General features: G+C 40.1%; 1 long non-coding RNA gene across 1 annotated transcript in view; it reads left to right on the top strand.

Annotated features, from left to right (window-relative positions):
• The first annotated feature begins 1,169 nt into the window (after positions 1–1,169).
• LOC308610282 overlaps positions 1,170–20,056 on the top strand; it is a 41,914-nt gene continuing 23,027 nt past the window's right edge. Inside the window, exons 1-2 of the long non-coding RNA XR_014014496.1 lie at positions 1,170–1,291; positions 19,300–19,396. This is a non-coding gene — a long non-coding RNA (uncharacterized lncRNA). The remainder of the gene's footprint in view (positions 1,292–19,299; positions 19,397–20,056) is intronic.

Below are 20,056 nucleotides of genomic sequence, written 5' to 3'. Positions count from 1 at the left end.
AACTCTGAGACATGTTCTATAGAGTTTCACAGAACTCCCCTGAAGTACTGGCAGCAGTTTCCTGCAGGAGTAATTTATTCAGTAATGCACCTCTGTTGGCTTCCTTCCATGCCTCCATTCTCAATTCCCACTCCACTTCTGAGTCTTCTGGAAGCACCTCCCAGATGAACAGTTTGCATTCAAATTATTGCCTCAGGTTCTGCTTCTAGCGGAATTCAATTTATAGCCTCCTAACAATCCAGTGCTCCTTACAGAGCCATCACTGGTACAAGTACCAAGGCATGGCACATTATGTATCACTCCTCCTAAATCCTAATATTTTTAAACAGATAGGACAGAGCACGACCTTGAAGAGAAAAATCGTTTATATGAGAATGGCCAATGGATAAAGGGAAAGAGAGACAGTGCCATTTGTTTTCCATTAATGATAGTGTGAAATTTATGGGCAGATGGTCTAACAGGTGTGACTATAATTTGAGGAGCCTGCTCCCTTGGTTACAGAGACTGCTATTGTTATTATTATGGAAGCACAACCTCATGACTTTATTGCTTCACTTGATGTAGCCTTTTCCTTTACCCTTAAATCTTTCTACATCACTGAATTGCAGCCAATAGATTTATTTTCTCCCTATGGCTCCATCACAAAAAAAAGACACACATGTGTGCGCGCACACACACACACACACACACACAGAGTTTTGTGTATGCCAGTGCTAGAAAAGACAAGCTCATGGTGCATGTATGCAATGGATATTGTACATTACAGGTCTCTGTGAAATAGTCTTCTGCAGGTTCCTATGTTTATTTTATGAATAATTAACTTTAATAAAGTTAATTTCCTGAAGATCTTGATGAAGACTGAAGAAAGGAAGTAAATTTTAAAGAAAAAGACTTAGAAACTTGCCCTTTTTGCCTTTTCTTTGTGTCTTAATGAACAAAGGATAACTGGGACTTTTTTGAAGTCTTTGCTTGAGTTGAAGACACAAAATGCAACCTGTACTCTTATCATAATATGTTCAGTTTATGAGTACACAAACTTATAAACTGTGAATTTACCTAAAGTTATTATACCATTTACAAGATGCTGGGACGTTTACTTAAAACCAAACAATTGAGGTCTATATGTCCAAATAATTTCCTTCTCTCTTTCTGTCTCCATTTCAGTTTCCTGAGTTTCTGAGAAGGCCTGGTTTCCCCAAAGGAACGATTTCTGGTAGAAGTCTGAAGGTCTGACCCAAGAAAAATAATCCAGTATAGCCAATGAATTGAGGACAAGAAGTTTTCCAATCAGGTAGGAACATTTAATCTCATACATTACAATCACCTTAAGTGAGGTGTGCTGATAGCTGGATATGATTTAACTTTTTGGAAAATGATGCATATATAACCTGCCCCACAAGGAAGCTGTTCTCAATTCCCTTAGTGGTTGTGGTGTTTATCAGAGAGTGCCTTGGGGGAAGATGAATACAATAACAGTATGATGCTTTTTTTTCATTTTTAGCTCATTGTTGCCAAGTACCCTTGGTGACCTTGGTGCCTGTGGTTTAATCCCAGGAGGTTAGACATGTGGAACAGCACATTAACCCTTTTTAGTATTTTCTCCCAAGACAAATCATTTTTATAGGTTGTCTCCATGGTCTTCTAGTTGCTTATCAAACTTAAGCATCAAGTCTTCTAAGTGAGCAATAGCCCCTGTCAGTGTGAGGAAATCAGCTTGGTTCTTATTGGGGCACATCTTCTTGGTCTTGGCACAAAGTGAGTTCACATAGGGAGTTAGAAGGAGGAGAATGGGGCATGCGAAAGGGGAGTTCTGTGTTCTCATTTACCTATGCATGTTGAAACTCCACTAACAGTTTTATTTTCATTAGCAATTTGTGATAAAAACTTAGGGTAGGGCTTCCCTGGTGGCGCAGTGGTTGAGAGTCTGCCTGCCGATGCAGGGGACACGGGTTCGTGCCCCCGTCTGGAAAGATCCCACATACCACGGAGCGTCTGGGCCCATGAGCCATGGCCGCTGAGCCTGCGCGTCCAGAGCCTGTGCTCCGCAACAGGAGAGGCCACAACAGTGAGAGGCCCGCGTACCGCAAAAAAACCAAAACTTACGGTAAAGGGAATAATGAAGCTGTCCCACTATATGGCACAACAAAAGATAGTAGTGACATCAAAATCAGGGCCTATCCATCTCATTTGCAGTTATATACTCAGTGTTTAGCATAGCATTTGATCCCTCATCAGTATTCAATAAGAAGATGCGTGTTGAATGACTTAAGGATGAATTAATGAATGAAAAAAGTTAATATGGTAGAAAATGTGTTTTATCCTTGTATTTTCGTGTGTTGACTTCTGTATTTCAAGACCCAGCACTGTAACTGACACATAGAATATAAGCAGTAAAATTTGTTGAAAGAATGAATGAGTCCCCACAATTCTAAGAAGAATTTTAAGACCAACACAGACCCCATATCTGCCAAGGTCTATGACAGAAGTATCCAGAGAAGAAAGCCTGATCTCAGCTAGTGGTAGAGCTGACAGAATTTATCTAGTTTTAATAATTTACAGCTCATCCCATTACATTTAGGCATAGTACCTACGTGAGCCATACAATTAAATGTTGACTGAAAAAAAATGCACAACCTAAAAGTTGAGAATTATGTTTTATTTGGAGGACATACTGAGGACTTAAGTCAGGAGACAGCCTCTCAGATAGCTCTGAGGGACTGTTCTGAAGAGGTAAGGGAGGGCTCAGGATATTTAGGGGTTTTTGCAAAAAAAAAAAAAAAACCTGGTAGTTGGAACATCAACATCTAGCTCCCCCAAGGTAGACTGCAGTGTGTTACCCTTCCCTCGGCCTACCCTGGGGCACCCTGAAGGACCTACGGGTCTGAGTGTGGCCCAGCAAGCCCAGAGGAGCCGGCGGGTCCTCAGAGTTCTTGTCCTGAAACTGGCGCTGATGCGACGGGGCCACGAGTCTCTAGACACTTACTGCCGTTAAACGAGTGCAGAACTGCGACTAAAGGCCTCAGGGAACCTGCTTCACGCCTACCCTTCTGGATGCCAAATCAAGGCCTTACGTTGAGGCTAGGGCCCCCGTTGAGATTCCCCTTAGCTCTAGAGCAGGGCAGGAAGAGCTCCCACCCAGGACCTGGAAGCACCCTCTTTCTTTCGAGAAAACTCTTTTTTTTCTCAGAGCCATGCCTGCAGGGACTAGAAACACGGCAACAACAGTGTTTTTCAGGTTTTTTCCGGCTGCAAGAATGGAGCTTTCAAAATGGGAAAACCAGGCTTTTCGCTATAGACGCCATGTCTAGATTGACACGCAGCCTAAATACGTGTGTTTTCTAACAAGTAAAAGAGACACAAGCTACCCACTGTGCCCTAAACTGAATCAACTTTTTAAAGCAGGGTGTTCTGCGGCTAGCGAACTGCCTCAATGAAGGAATGCCTTCGGTCGGCCGAGGGGCCTGTGTATCTTCCAATATCCGGCAGTGTTACACGAAGAACTGTTGTTTAGTTGAAGTTGCAGTGCAAGCTGAATTTCCCCTTTGAAGTCCCAAACCACTACACCCAACATGTTTGTCTTTAGTTGAAAGTGGTATTTAAGGTGAGGATTTCAGCCATTTGGGAGATTTACTGAGTTCTCCTGGGTCTCTTCCATGTATACATATTATTAAATTTTGTTTGATTTTCTCCTCTTAATCTTAATCTGTCTCATGTCAATTTAATTCCTAGACTAACCAGAAAAATCTAGAAGGGTACAGGAAACTTTCTTCCTGCCCAACAGGCATTATAGTGCAGGGCACATTGCCTGCCTTTGAAAGCATCTGAACTTCTACACATTGAGAACCCTCTCCTTTCCATGCCCCTTTACCATAGGCATAAAGATTTCTGTGCACATCGAGGCTGAGAAAAACTCCTGAGTCCATCATTGTTTCTCCAGGCAGTCATGAAGACTGTCAGAGAGGAAGAACTTTTCCTCTGCCCTTCTGTAGGCAAATGCAGTAGGGGGTCCCCAAAGAAAAAGAATCAAATATAACTTTTTGACATAAGAGAAGCCATTTTAAGCCTAAATCATTTGTGATCTCAGCCTGGTCATGATGCTTGCTCTTGAACAGGTCTCAGTAATTAATGATCTTGTGAAATAAAATTGTCCCTTACCATCTGGTTCTATAAGAATGAAGTCACTAGCCACTGTAGTCTCTGACCTTGACAAAAAAGTAATCACTTGATCTAAAAGAGAACTGGAAATTTTTCTTTGAGCCAAATTTGAGGATTATAACCTGGGAAGAGCATCTCAGAAAACTCTGAAAACTGTTCTGCCCATTAGAAACCCAGGGAGGTGTATAAGTTTTTTTTGAGACAGAGGGCTGAACATCAAATGACATTTTATTGAACGTTTACATAATTCAGATCTAAGTGCCATCCTGCTGGTCATGTAACCCCTTACAAGGTCAAGAAGAAATGGTATCTCTTAAGGAGGGAGTTGCCTTGTTGATGTTAGGAGAATGTTGCTCTTTATGGTTGAGCAAGTGTCCCTGCCTATGGGGGAGGTTTGGTCAATGTATAATGCAGATGCACAATGCACAGTGTGGGGAGAGAGGAGACCAAAGGGCAGAGAAGAATTTATGTTTAAATTTCTCTTGTCTTGCCATAAAATATAAATTTTGGGCCTCCCTGGTGGCGCAGTGGTTGAGAGTCCGCCTGCCGATGCAGGGGATACGGGTTCGTGCCCCGGTCTGGGAGGATCCCATATGCCGCGGAGCGGCTGGGCCCGTGAGCCATGGCCGCTGGGCCTGCGCGTCCGGAGCCTGTGCTCCGCAACGGGAGAGGCCACAACAGTGAGAGGCCCGCATACCACAAAAAGAAAAAAAAAAAAAAAAAAAATATATATATATATATATATATATAAATTTTGTTTCACAACCTTCAACACACCCTGAATGGAATTCAGGACAGAGATCAGGAATGAGGCAGTCTATGCTCTGGGAAAACCCGGCAGAACAGGCCTTCAGATAGTTAGATATTTTCAGAAGATTTTATGAGCCCAGTTTCTTTTATCTTCTCATATCTAGAAAAGCACTAAAATCATTAATGGAGACATCTGCTCCTTGTGACTAGCAGCCACCATTTCGTGACTAGCAGCAAATTTCTGCCAAAATGTGTCCCTGATTCCATGTGTCCCCCTTCACCAAAATCACATACATGCTGACCTTCCCCCTAACTCTTTCGAGCAGTTCCTCAGAGCTATCTGAGAGGCTGTTTCCTTGGCTATAGTCCTCATTTTGCCCCAAATAAAACTTAACTCACAACTCTCAGTTTGTGCTTTTTTTTTTTCAGTTGACAGTTTAAAACTTTCCCAATTTGGCTGTTCAAGGAGCCACCGTTTTGGGAAAATCCCTGGTGTTCTCCTTTCTTGCTGCAAGTAATAAAGCCTTCCTTCTCCTGCCCTTTGGCTTGGTTGTGTCTTTTGGCTCAACAAAAGAAGTGTTTCAGGTAACACTTTTAGCTGGTCTAAGAATTAAATTGACGTGAGACTGATTAACAGGAGAAAATAAAACAAAAGTTTAATAATATGTATATCTAGGAGTCATTTTTGGCCTAAGCCATTTTGCAATGTAAGCCTGGCCAGGATGCTTGCCGTTGAAAGGGTCTCAATAATTAATGATCTTAAGGGAACAAAATAATGCAGAATCAAAGGACTGTTTTCAGGTAAAAGAAGTAACAATAACAAAGATAATTGTAAAGACTGCCAGTTCTCTTTCAATGGTAAAGATTAGCCTGATCAACTGGGAACATAAGGAATGATGATATTGACCTTTTCTGACCCTCATGACTTCAGTCCACTAAAGCTTGGACTCTGTGGACCACCCAAACCCCTTCATGAATATGCATATACCCTTAGCTTAAAAATTCCCCAATTTTGCTGTTCAGGAAGACACTGCTTTGGGAAAGACCCCCGGTGTTCTCTTTACTTGCTGCAAGTAACAAATCCTTTCTTCTCCCAATCTTTGTTTTTGTTGTGCCTTTCAGCTTGACACCCACCAAGAGGCAATCCCAGGTTTTTGGGTAACATTAGCTCTTTGGCTGGCGATGAAAATGACATAAGGCAGATTAACAAGAGAAAATTAAATTATTATGTGCACATGGGGAATTCACGTAAGTATGAAGAATTCCAAAGACAGCAAGACAAGGTGACATATATATATTCTTGACTAAAGAGAAGTGAAACTGAGCAGGACCCTGTGGGGCTCCTGGGCACTAAAGTCTTTCTGTGTCCCCCATTTCTTGTTTGCAGGGACTAGGCTTCAGCCTCCACAACCTTCCCTGAATTCCAAAGGGTAGGGTCAAATAGTTGCTAATCAGGGAAGGGAGGGGCTGCAGAGACAAGGGAGGAACTGTCAAGAAACAATAGTGCAGCTTTGGGACAAGATCCTGGTTCTGCCTCAAGGGAAACATATACCAATAACTGAGCTCTTCTACAGAACTAAAACCCCCAACAAATGGAAGATGTTAACTACTTGATGAAGCATCCTTCATTCTAGAGAGAAGGTCACAGTTTGATAACCTTGAGAAGCATAGAAGCTCATCAGGAGACCACCTGAGGCCAGATTAAAGGATTGCAGGCCCTGAACACACCATAACCCTTATCAGCAACCCTGACCTTGAACCATTGCTATAAAACTCCTCACCAAATCCCCCCAGGTTGGGACACACAGTTTTGAGGGCATTAGCCTGCTGTGTCCCCCTTTGCCTGGCAACACAATAAACCTATTCTTTTCTACTTCACCCAAACTCTGCCCCCGAATTCGATTCCATACCAGTGCACAGAGGCCAAATTTCAGCATCAGAAGGAGGTATGGGTCTGAAATTTCAAGGGGAAGTAAGGTAATTCACAGGAAGTTAAAAAGAGTTAATGTTTGGTAAACAAATGTTTGCTGATCCATCCAAAGACAATGAGCCACAGAGAGAATTTTTTTTTTGCGGTACGCGTGCCTCTCACTGTTGTGGCCTCTCCCCTTGCAGAGCACAGGCTCCGGACGCACAGGCCCAGCAGCCATGGCTCATGGGCCCAGCCGCTCCGCGGCACGTAGGATCTTCCCGGACCGGGGCACGAACCCGTGTCCCCGGCATCGGTAGGCGGGCTCTCAACCACTGCGCCACCAGGGAAGCCCCACAGAGAGGATTTTGATCAAATGGGCTTTTCAATGTTCCTCCTGTTCTACCACACCTAATATTATACTACATTTATCTCTAGTGATAGCTTCTTCCTGGGACAGGCCCCCTGCCTTAAATTATTTTAGGCAGTAAGGGGGAAGTTCAAAGGCTCTTCCTGAGTCTTTTGGGCCTGATTGTTTTCAGCTCAAAATAATCCACATGCCATAGTGGCACATCTTGTGGTGGCCTGCACTTAGACCCATTGGCTCCCACATGCAAATGAGAACCATGCAATGACTCAGGGAGAGCCCTGAGCACATTATTCAGATAGACACCAACATGATGCAATTTTTCTTCGGTGTGTTCAGTGAGAGAAAGCAATATAAGAGGCACTGCCCTTTTACTTTGGGGGAGGTTGAAAGTCCCTTCTTGGAAAGGAAAAAGAAGTACTTTTAGAGCATTTAGAAAACCTAAAACCTGTGAGTCAATTTTTTTAAGTGCAGAGTTAATTTTACCCAAATGTGTTTTCTTAAAAATTGCAACCAGTCAAGATCAGTCTCTTCAAGGGGTGCACCAGTTGTGATATTTGCTGACTTCACACTGTTCTGAAATTGAGGATACCTTCCCTCTACTCAGTTAATGTTTATTTTTATTAACTTTTAAAACTGTTTTAAGTAGGAGATCTTTTACTGGAGCCTGAGGATTGATAATGTTAACCACTGTGACACTGCTCTGTTACCTCACATCAACCAAAGAATTGTGCAGGAGCTGATCACATACCCTGTGATTCCCCTCTCTCACCTGGTATTTAAAAATGCTTTCATGAAACCCATCAGGAAAGGGGGTTCAGGTGTTTTGAGCACTAGCTGACCTGAACTCCCTGCCTGGCACCTGCAATAAACGCTGCACTTTCCTTCGCCATAACCTGGTGTCAGTAGATTTGCTTTACTGCACATGGGAGAGTAGACCCACGTTTTTTTCATCAGCATATTTATATATATTATTATATATTGTAGGCAATGGAGATATTTTACTTCTTTCCTATTGTGCTGTTGTATTTTTTAACTGAGTTAACCATGAAAGTCAATTTTTGTTGATAGAGGAGAAAAGGTACAAACTAATGAGCTATAGTTAAAAATTTAAAGCTTTTAAAATGCTTGTTATTTATAATGAGATTTATATAATAGAGAATTAGGAAATAATTCTGTATTTAAACGGTTCGACTGTGATTGTGGAACATGAAATTGGTAGTCCACAGGACATATACTAAATGTTCACCCTTAGTGATACTATATTTGTACTGTCCATGTCAAGCTAAAATGTTGTTTTTCAACAATCTTTAGCAAACATATCTTAGTTTTATTATTCAGAGGGAATATAGGAGCTCAATTTGATATAGGGAACTTGAGCATTCCATCAACATGAATTTGAAGAATACACTAAGAATATCTTCTACATTACATTGGAGTAGTGAATTACTGGTAATTATTTAGGGAATTCTTTTGAAAAATATAGTCACCAGGGGCCAATAATTGAATTCTATTGAAATATAGGGATAGATATTAATAAGAATGGAAAATCATATTTTCATTTTATATTGCCCATATCTTCATTTTATTTGTAGGTTTTGAAAGTTTGCAAGAGAAAGATATCAGAATTTATACTTCATTCAGCAGAATCCCTTGGACCAAATGATCACACACTCAGAATACATAAGTGGAGACATTACTGACTGTGGCCCAGGAGACAAGGACAAGACCTAGAAAAGACACAGTAAATAATGGAGGGAAAGAAAGATTGGAATAGACAGGCATTTCTCTTAATGAAAAATGTTAACAGTAGAATCCTTGAGGGAGAATCTTTGAAAACATTGGATTTCTATAACAATAAAAAATTGAGTCCCAAAGTACAATGAGAAATAACAATAATGAATAAATAGGATAAAGAAATTAACTGGCATACATTCCAGACAATTATCAGACTCCTGCAGAAACCAGGGCTTTCTGGCCTTTAATTCCCCTTGGGCAGAACTGCAGCGCCCCTGTCCCCAGCCCTCAGCCATCACCTCCAGGACTACAGAGGCAGAGTCCTGGCCCTCAAGTCAGGCTGCCTCACTGACTTGAATGCCCATGGAAAAGGGAACATTGATCCTGACCTGAGACACAGCCCTCAGATGTTTGTAAGCTGGAAAGTCTGCATCAGACTTCCTCCTTGCATCTCTCTAGGGTGAACTAGGGAAAACAAAACGTCCCAAAACCCTTTCCCACAGAAGAAGTCTGGGAAAAAACACATGACGATCTTGGCCTTGGTGCCAGGTGAGGCTGATATAACTAGAGCACACCTTCTCCTGGGTTTGGTACCAGAATCCAGGGCCCTGGTGGGAGGACCTGGGCTCTGCCCTGGGTTCCATGGACACAGACAAGCAAGTGTGATCTCAGCAACCTTCAAGGACCCAGATGTGAGAGAGGCAATGAAGACACGATGGCTGCTTCAGGGTGGCTTGGTGTCAGCCTAGAACAGCTGGACTTCATAAGGAATAACACACTGTGGAGGGAAATAATAAAGAATTTATAATAGGAACAGAAAATCGTTTTATTTGAGCCAAGCTGAGGGCTATAATCTGGGAGGCAGCCCCTCAAAAGGCTCTAAGGAACTTCTCCACTGAAGCATGGTAGTCTTATACTTTATCAGAACAAAGAACATACATCCAACATGACAGGGGTCTATTCCTTAAAGATTTCAAAAGAGACAGATTGAGGACATGTCTAGTGAGACAGTAGGGTCCTGGCACGTGGGAAAGGAGCCTCGTCTTCGAGAGGGTGTGAACATGGGCATCGTAAGAAGGGAGTCACTTATCCTTCTTTTTGAATCAGACATTTCTTTTCCTTAATGGTTAAAGCAGATGTGCTGTGTGTGCTTGACAGGCTCTTTCAGTTCACACAAAGTTTAGACTGAACCATGTATAAGCCTAAATGACTTCCCCATACCTCATTACGTGAAAACTTTCTCCCTCAACACTATAATTTGGGGCTTGACTAATCTTGGCGATAAACCAGACACATAATACCCTCAGCTCTCTAGGCCTCTCCACCTGCAGATCCTGCTGTATCCTCCCCCCAGGGCACAGCACCACAAGAGGGTGTCAGGTGAGGGGTTTGGGACTCAGAGAACTGACTCCCGAAAGTGTTTCTGTTTTCCAAGGTAAATAACAATACAGTTTGGATTCTAAAAATCATCCAAATAAGTGAAAAAAAAAATGCTAGACCAACAGTGAATCACAGCGTTTTTCATAAGATAAATGAATGTTATATAATGAAAGAGTAAATAGAGCCCAGAGGCTTTACTATGTAAAATTAAAATGGAGTTCAGTAGTGTTTAAAACACATCCAAAGGTCACATTTATGAGCTGCAAGTCCAGCTGTATTCCACAAGAATTTAGGCAAATGCATGAAAGATGAGTTATGAGTAAAGCACTATCCCCAAACTGTGGGTGTGGGGAAACTCATCCTAGCACTTCGTGCAGAACTAATACATGGCAACCATATCTGGTTTCAAAACTGATATTTTCTGCAACTAAAAAGGCAGAAATAAGCTAAATAAGCTACCTATCCCCCCTTTGTCCTTCAGTTATTAATTAAGACTCCTATTTCTTCCTCTCTTATCTATTTTTTAAATTCCAATTTCAAATGCCAAAATATTCAGCCATTATATATGATATTGTTCTCTAAATTTAGTCTCTACACAGCCTGAAATTTCTTTTTAATTTCCCTATTATATAATTAGTTTTATATTCATCAATTATGTGATATTTCCAGCAGGTACTGAGCTTTTATGCTCCAAATGTATGCCCTTCCATACTTTAATGCACATAAATATACTTTATACTTTTACATCAATTTAAAAGGTAATCTATTGAGTGCAAATTCTGTCTTCAGCATTTTGTTGGGGTCAGCAGTGGGGAGAGAAAATGTAGAAGAAGGAAAAGACATGGCTTATTGTTCTCAAAAGAAGTTACAGAGAAACCTCTGACTTCCTTATCAAAAGGAGGCCCATTTCTTTTTCAATGTCTTTTTTTTTTAAATTTTATTATTTATTTATTTATTTATTTATGGCTGCATTGGGTTTTCGTTGCTGCGCGTGGGCTTTCTCTAGTTGCGGCAAGCAGGGGATTCTCTTCGTTGCGGTGTGAGGGCTTCTCATTGTGGTGGCTCCTCTTGTTGCGCAGCACGGGCTCTAGGCTCATGGGCTTCAGTAGTTGCAACATGCGGGCTCAGTAGTTGTGGCTCGCAGACTTAGTTGCTCCACGACATGTGGGATCTTCCTGGACCAGGGCTTGAACCCGTGTCCCCTGCACTGGCAGGCGGATTCTTAACCACTGTGCCACCAGGGAAGCCCTCAATGTCTTTTCTATTGACTTCAAATCTATCGGGCTTTAAAATTATTTGTGTGTGTGTGCTCATATTCTGACTGTCTCTCACAGCAGATTGTGAGTTCTGTGAAAGTGAGGCAGGAGATAGATGGGCCCCAGGGTAAGCAGCAGGAGTTCATTCCCTCCAAAATATCAATAACAGGGCAATCGAGAAAGGAGGCTGTGCCCTGCCCAGATAAGAGATAAAAGACTAGATGTTCCTCATTCTCATAGTCAAGGAGACCTTCCCAGCTACACATGTGCAGAAGGGTTCCTTGGAGGTCAAAAAGGGAGAGGGCACCACCCCATAGTAAGTGATGTCAACTACCCATAGGCCTCTTCGCTAGAATCCATCTTGGCTAAGAGATGCACATGAACACGGGAGGACCCTGAGGTATACCAAATATGGACTCAGAACCAGGCAAAGCAAGATGATTGGTCAAAGGAAACCTGGAAGAAATTCCCCATAAAAGTGATTCAAACTACCATGCGAGCGCAACTCTCTCTCTGAGCCCGCCCATGTGTCTATCCACATGTATTCTTTGTCCTCCTAATAAACACTTTACTTGTTTCACTACTTTCCATCTCTGTGGAAATTCATTTCTACACAGCAGACAGGCCAGGACCTTGTCACTGGCCACTAGTCCCTGCTGGTCTAGTGGCTAGGATTTAGTGCTTTCACTGCCCCGACCTGACTTCAATCTCTGGCCAGGAACCAAAATCCTGCTTCAAGCAGCTGCAGGCTGAGGCCACCTGAGATGAAAACAGGGGCAATGTTTATCTTGTTTAAGATCATGTCTTGTTAAAAAACAAAATTCAACTGAGTAAATTTGAAAATCTGATTGGCCTTATTTGATGCTTTATGAATTGGGCAGCATCTCATCTAGTAAATAGAAGGGCACTTTGAGAAGTTACACAGAGTGGAAGGTTTTTATAGAAAGGAGGGTGGGCAAGAAAGTCATTAGCAAAATAAAAAAAGGTTATTTGGGACCAGTACTATCTTCTCTTTGTAGGGAAGGGAAGCCTTGAGTTTTATCTTGCAGATTGCCTCTTCTTCTTGGGTTGGGGGAGATGGAGAGGGCCCCTGTGATAGATTACCACATTGGTGCTGACCAGAAAATTCCAGATTTCAGAATTAAGATAACATTTCTGGTGAAGGTCGAAATTGCAAGTAGGTTAGGTATTAAATATATGCGTGGTATCGTGGGCTTCAGCACAAATGAAACCATTTTGTGTCAGTGGTTTTCCTCCTTAATAGTCCCTAATGCAGAACTAGCAGAAACACAACAAAGGTTTGTGAAAAAGTAAATGAGTGCCTAACTCAATTGGTCAACTGGTGTAAAGAATGTGGCATAAGAATAAAAAGATCTAGAGAGCAGATGAAAGAAGCTTTTGTTTATATTTTTAAAAGGAATGTCTTCTGTGTTTTCAAATTACTGCAAATCTAATCAGCAATGTTGATGTGACTATTAAAAATGATGCTTTTTGAAAGGTTAGAGAAAGGAAAAACAAGAAAAAATAAGGATGTTTGGCATTCTGGATGTTGGCTAAATGGCAATTTAATCACTAAGAACATATTTTATTCTATTGTCATGATATATATGTAATATATGTAAACATATATTTATATGTCATACATAATATATATTTCCTTTTAATCACCCCTATTGGGGTACAATTTACATACAACTAATAGCACTCATGTTAAGTGTATAACACAGTTAGATAAATTTTGACAAATATATACAGTTGTGTAATCACTACCACAATCATGATACAGAAAATTTCCATTACCCAGAAAGTTTCCTTAGGCTCCTTTGTGGTCAATCCTCACCTTCCTACAAAAGTGATATGATGATTTGCTTTCAGTGACTATAGTTTTCCCATTCTCAAATTTACATAAATAGAATCTAACAGTGTGTATTTGGTTCCTGTTTTCTTTCACTCAGCATGTTTTGAGATTCATCCATGTTATGTATATTAATATTTCATTCCCCTTTATTGCTGATGTGAATTACTCATTCACTTGATGATGAACATTTGAGCTGTTTACAGTTTGCAGCCTTAACCTTTATGAAACCATCGGGATTTCCATTAGAATTCTTTAATTTCTTACCCAATTCAACGGTATGATTTGAAAGTCATCAGAAACCTGCACTTGTCAGAAAGTCTTTAGTATGAATCTTCCTGAAGATGAAGCATTTTTGCAAAAGCATCTATGAATGATAAAAAGACTTAAAAAGACACAGTTAAAGAGCTGGTTAAAATGCAATTGACAAAAAAAATTTGTTTACTTCTGTAACATACAAATTTGACATATTCAAATTTTAGAAATTTTATTTAATTTCATATAACATAAGAATATCTATATTAATGATATTTAGTGTAATCTAAATGTATAACCTAAGAAGGTTGGAGATACATTTATCTCTAATCAATTGACAGTGCCTCCCATAACATACCAAATAATCCTAATTAGTTTAATATCTCTCTTTGAGATGACTTAGGGGTCCTCTGAAACATCCCAAAGCTATCTAGAGGTCAAAATATCTTTAATTAGGATTCTATCTTTGAGAAGTTTATCCAAAATGTTAAAAAGTTTCAAGACACTTGGTCAAATAGGATTACAGATCACTGTGAAACAATGCTTATCCATTTAACCAAAGTTACAATGAAAGATTTTAAAAGCAAGTACAGAAAGTTATAACAGATTATTTAAAAGGTAAAGAAAATTTACCATCTGTAATCAAAAGCAAATCAATATTCCAAGAAAACTTTTTTCTCTTAACAGAGAGAAAAAAAAATTTTAAGTTTTTGTACCACTTTACTTTTAATCTTAAAATTCATTTACTCAATTAAATTCATTCTAATCTTAGTGAGTCCTGACAACACATAGAATTTCTTTCTAAAGATGACTTTTTCCCCAGAAATCTACAACTTTCTATATCATATTAACTTGCCCTTTATTTTATTTCTTATTTAGAAATAACCAGCTTTAAGAGAAAATTACTTCCTTTTTCTTTAACAAAATAAATTCCTATTCTTCATACCTTCTTTTAATGAAAACACACATCCTATTACCCTGTATACTAAAATGTTCTCATTATTTCTAGTGGCTTTAATTACATATTTAATTAGAATTCTCAAGTCTTAAAAACCTAAATTCCTAGTGAAAATTAAGAAGTAAGCAATTATGAGCTGTTCTTTACATTAGCATTCTGTAGATTGGCAAATTTATAAATAAATGCTATTTATAATTTCTAAAAATATGTGCTTATGGAAAATGTCTCCGTGTGACACCAAACATATTTATTAATAGTCTTAAATATCTTTACTTTCTCTGTAAAAGGAAGCCAATGTTTAGTAATTAATATTTCAGTATATTATTTTATTTGGAAAAGACCTCGATATTCAATGAATTCTCATCATTTAGCTTAATTTAGTTAAACTCTAAAATTTCAAGTTATTAAAACGTCCAGAAAAGCTATTTTTAAGTAGACATTCCTAAAACATAATTATTCCCAGAGTTCACCTAAAAACTCTTGTCTCATTTACCTCTATTTTATTCACTTGTTCTCAAAAATTATGTTTAGATTACCCAAGAAAACTTTATGAGACATTAGACCAAGTCAGCCATTATCCCAAATTTAATATTGAATATTTTTCAGATCACATGAATCTGAAATTCATTCAAGTTAGTTTCTTTTATATTTCTGAGAATTTCTGTAAGTGCTTAATTTCCTTTAAGTCAATTAAATAGAGCTCATTTACAAACTAACTTTGATAATACCATCCAAAGGAAAAGAGATATATTTATAATGTACACATGGACATACATACATTCCAGACAAACAGAGATCTCACAGTTTTCCTGCCTGAGTTTAAAAAGGACTCTTCTCCCTTTTTTTCCCCCTCAGTCTCAGGAATTGGCGATGGTATAGACAAGAGTGAGTGAGAGTACATTAGAGCCCAGGGTAGAACATTTACATTTCAAAGGCACAGGGAGAAAAATGTAAGTTCCTCCTAGTAAGATTTGTTTCCTTCTGGTCAGAATAGTGAAGAGACACGTTTAACAAGCCAGCTTCTTCATATGCAAAAACAAGTTTTAGAATGTCAAAAAGTGCCCCATCTGGGTCATTATTCTCCAGAGCCTAAAGAATACTGTGACCACATGATTTTAGAAAAATATCACCTTCTCCTTTTCATGGGTATGAGCCCATGAAACTAAGAGCTAAGAATTTCCCAATTCTGCAAAATACACCATAGGGAATATAAGATGAAACAGAGCTCTGATTACCCATTCTCAGTTGTTTATGGCTGGTAATCTTAAAATCTCAAAGAAACAAACAAATGTAGTCTCTCAGGGTTTCAAACTCCTCAGCCCAAAAGGGAAAATCCCAAGAAATGTTTAGCCACTGACAGACCCAAATGGCTAAGAGAATGAATACCCTGGTATTATCACACACAAGTTCCACTACTTACTAGAGAAATCTCAACCAGCAAAGCATGTGTCTTTTTCCCTTTACCACAGAAATCAAAAGTGCCATGGGCCAATGATGCCTGGTCAGTGGCAAATGTTCAGGGCCATCTCTGAGACAAAGGTGCTCAAGCAGCTGCTGAGTAGTATCCATGAGCTGCCACTGGTCAGGGGCCAGTGTGCTATGGTTGAGATGCCCACTAGGGATGGTGGCCCCTTCATGGTTGCCAAAATTATTGCCAAACCAAACACAGATTCACTCACCCACTGCAGAGCAAAGCCAATCTACTGATACCAGGTGTGGTGAAGGAAAGTACAGTGTTTATTTGCAGGATGTGAAGCAAGGATAACAAGCAGCTAATGCTCAAAAGACCCAAACTCCCTGAAGACTTTTGGGCAAGTGTTTCTAAAGACAACATTAGGAGTGAGGGTCTCAGGGTGAATTATCAGTTCATGGACATTCTTTTGATTAGTTGGTGGAGAGGTGACAGGGTGATATTTTGGGAACCTTAATCATCAGCCTCCTTGTTCCAACCAGTCTGGGACCTACATGCTTGTGATCAGCATGTAGTCAAATCCTCCATCAGGTGGAGAGCCTTAGTGTCTACAGAAAACGCTCAAGTGTCGTGGTCCATACGTGGGTTGGAAAAGAATTTCCAGACACAAGGCAGAATGTAAAGAAGATAGAATTTATTAGAGGAAAGTGTCTCTGCCAGAACAGCAGGCTGACTTCCTAGTAGTCTGGGGGAGTGGACCCCAAACATGTGCTATTGATCAGTTTTTATAGTCAGAAAACAAAGGAATGCTCCAAGGTGAAAATTTCGTTTACTAATTGGTCGAGGCACATATACTTTCCTTCTATAGGGTGGCAGTGGGACAGGGAAGATGCCTTTTCTTATTTGGGACAGGTCTCATCGCCCAGCTGGGCTTAGGAATTTCATAACCATCACAACATGGTGGGGAGGGCAATTAAGGGTCTGATAAGGGGTGTAACGCTGACACTTTTTCAGAGAGGGTTGTCCTTTGTCCTTGAAGCACCATTGTCCTTGGAGCACCACATCAAGGATATGTGTCAGACTGTTATCTATATCCCTTGAGGAGAAAGGGATATAGACAACACTGTTTTTCAATCTATTGTTACTTTTCTTGCTTGACTGCTTTTCCTTTGTTTCTGAATTTTGTCAGTTCTATAATCATTAACTGCTCTCTGGAAATCAAGGGAGGCCTAGGAGACTAAAGCTTTGTTCTACAAACAAGCAGCAGGGAACACTGGGAGTCTGTCACTGGGAAGGCCCCACAGGATCCTACTCAGTTTCACAATCATGAATAAAGTTGTTTCTATGAACGCTCATGTACAAATTTTGTGTGGACATATTTTTCTCATTTAAATTCCTAGGGGGTGAAATTAGGGGGTTGTATTAATGCCGAACTGTTTTCCAAAGTAGTACATCATTTCACATTTTCTTCAGGAACGTATGAGACTTCTGGTTGTTCTCCATCCTTACTAACATTTGATGCTATCGATCTGTTTAATTTTAGTCATTCTAGTAGATGTGAAGTTATTTGCATTGTGGTTTTAATTTTTCTTTGATGACTGATAATGCTGAACATCTTTAAATGTTGCTTATTTACCATTCATGTGTCTTCTTTGGTTAAGTGTCTTATTAAATTTTTTGCCCAATTTAAATTAAATTGTTTGTCTACTAAGTAGTGTTTTAGTAAAAGCTGGAGAAGAAGCAAGTTTGGCTGGATTACAGAAAACAAGGGGGAGAGTGGTAGGAATGAGGCCAAGAGAGACATGGGAGGAGGGGAGAACAGATCAAAAGGGACTTTGAGGCCTTGGTGAGAACTTTGGATTTATTGTAATTAAATTGAATTCACTGGATGATTTTGAGTGTAGAGTGGCACAATCAGGCTTAAATTTTAAGGGACCACTTTGGCAGCTCTGTGAACAGGCCAGAGGAATGGGAGTAAACACAGGATAGACCAGGAGGTTATTGCAGCAGTCAGAAAGAGAGCAACTGGTTAGTTGCAGTTCTGAATGACCTTTCCCCTCACTCTTGTTCCTGACATTCCAAACTGCATAATTTCACATGTGGAAGACTGAGAAATTGCCTGGATTTTCTCAACAGAATATTGACTTACTCAAGGCCTTTAAGTGGAACACACTCTACTGAGGGTTGAGAGAAAGTTGACAATAGTGGCTTGCTTAGCTTAACTCAGTGGTTATGGTTGTTCGTTGTGGTTGCAATATTATGGTTGTGTGACTCTTTGGTTAGTATTCACTTTCTCCATCTTGGAATATACGTTTGATGAGGATGGAAAAATTATCTCTGTTTTTAACTCACCACTGTAGCCTCAGTTTGAGCACAGTGCCTGCCAGTTAGCATTTAGTCAATGGGTTTTTTTTGTAGGGGAGTGAATGTGTGTATGTGTGAGGGAGAGAGACAGGAGGGGCAGAAACAGAGAGGGGAAGAGACAGACATAGGGACAGGGGAACAAGTCCATATTGCAAAAGAACAGGACAATATTTTCTGTGAGTAGAATGCTCAGAGCCTGTGTACTGCGTTCTTTTCTACTTTCTCAGGTTAGATTTATCACTTCATAAATTTTCTTTATCTTATCCAAAATGAATCTACATTTTTTTTCCTTATAAGTATAAAGAAAAAGATTTTTTTTGGGGGGGGGGAAATTTTAATGTCTCACTACAATTCAAGTACCATACATGTCTCTTTCTATTATTTGTATATCTTGAAAATATACCAGCATTATTGTCTAACACAAAGGAGGCACTAAATAAAATTTTTTCTTTGAAACATTGGTACTATAAATTATAAGAGACAGGAGCCATGTTTTCACAGCTCTGTTTCTTGAGCACCCAGCCCAATGGTATTGTGGAGATGGAATAACAATCACCATGAGCACAGGTCAGTGCTGACAAAGGGACTTGCTTTCTCTCTAAACCATTTGACTTTGTTGGTGCCCAGGGCAGGATGCTCCAAAATATGCCTCAGTGGAATATTACTTTGAATTAAAGTTACTGAAGAAATGACTGATGCAAGAGAGACACACTGACCTTCCTATCTGTCTCCATGAAAGCAGGAAATTAGTATCTCATGTGAATGGTGCCCTCCCTGTACCAGGAGGTAGAAAGACATCATTAGCACCAGAGATAGGGAATGCAGGGTCAAGAAGGCTGTATAAACCTTGTGACTTCTTTAACTCAAGAAGGTTGGCAGGGACATTTCTTCCTCCTCAACAGCTGACAAGACAACCAGGAGGCTGGCTAAACCCTGCTTCCCACCACAAGACTGCTGCAGCTGAGAGATCCTAGGACACATGACAAAGGCCAGCAGAAGGTAAAATTTCTTATCTCCTCAACTTCCCAGGCCTGTAAGGTCTGGTGGGAGGGAAAGTGCTTAAGAGTCTCCTTTTCTCTATCTCTAAATTTAGATTAGCAGAAGAAAATACTTATGGAGCAAGATCCTTGTGACATAGAAAATCTGGTTTTTGGAAATGAGTAATCTCGTCTCAGTTTTTCTTAATCCTTTCCTCCCAGAGACAGTCACTGTTTTTCTTTGTCTCTGTCTCCTGAGTCATGTTTCATAAGAAGAAAGAACCATAGGGCAGAATACAGGCATAGGCCCTATAAGCCTGCTGTTTGAGACAGCCTCACAGACTGGTGAGTTACCAGTTCTCTCCAGTCCAGTGCCTATTAAGACAAACTTTGCTGTCAGTCCTCTATATAAAAACTGGATGAGATTTTTCCTTCTGTATTTTTCTGTGTCCTGAGAGTTTGGCTTTTTGTCCAGTGAGAATATTCTCTCTGGTCTCCACCATCTGGATGGTGTATTTACTGGGGTGCATCTGGTAACCAGTTGAATTGACTGGGGTTCTGAGACACAAAGTCATAAACAGCACACTCTAGTCTTGTTGTGCCAGCTGTCAGAGGAGTTTGTCCTAAGGGGACCCAGTCCATAAGGGGCCTTTGTTGTTTCAACCTTCATTGCCTTGTTAGT

Source organism: Mesoplodon bidens, assembly GCF_964165515.1.
Source record: "Mesoplodon bidens genome assembly, contig: HAP1_SCAFFOLD_349, whole genome shotgun sequence".
NCBI lineage: Eukaryota > Metazoa > Chordata > Mammalia > Artiodactyla > Ziphiidae > Mesoplodon > Mesoplodon bidens.
Note: the sequence above shows the minus strand (reverse complement) of the source record. Positions and strands in the feature narration are given on the sequence as shown.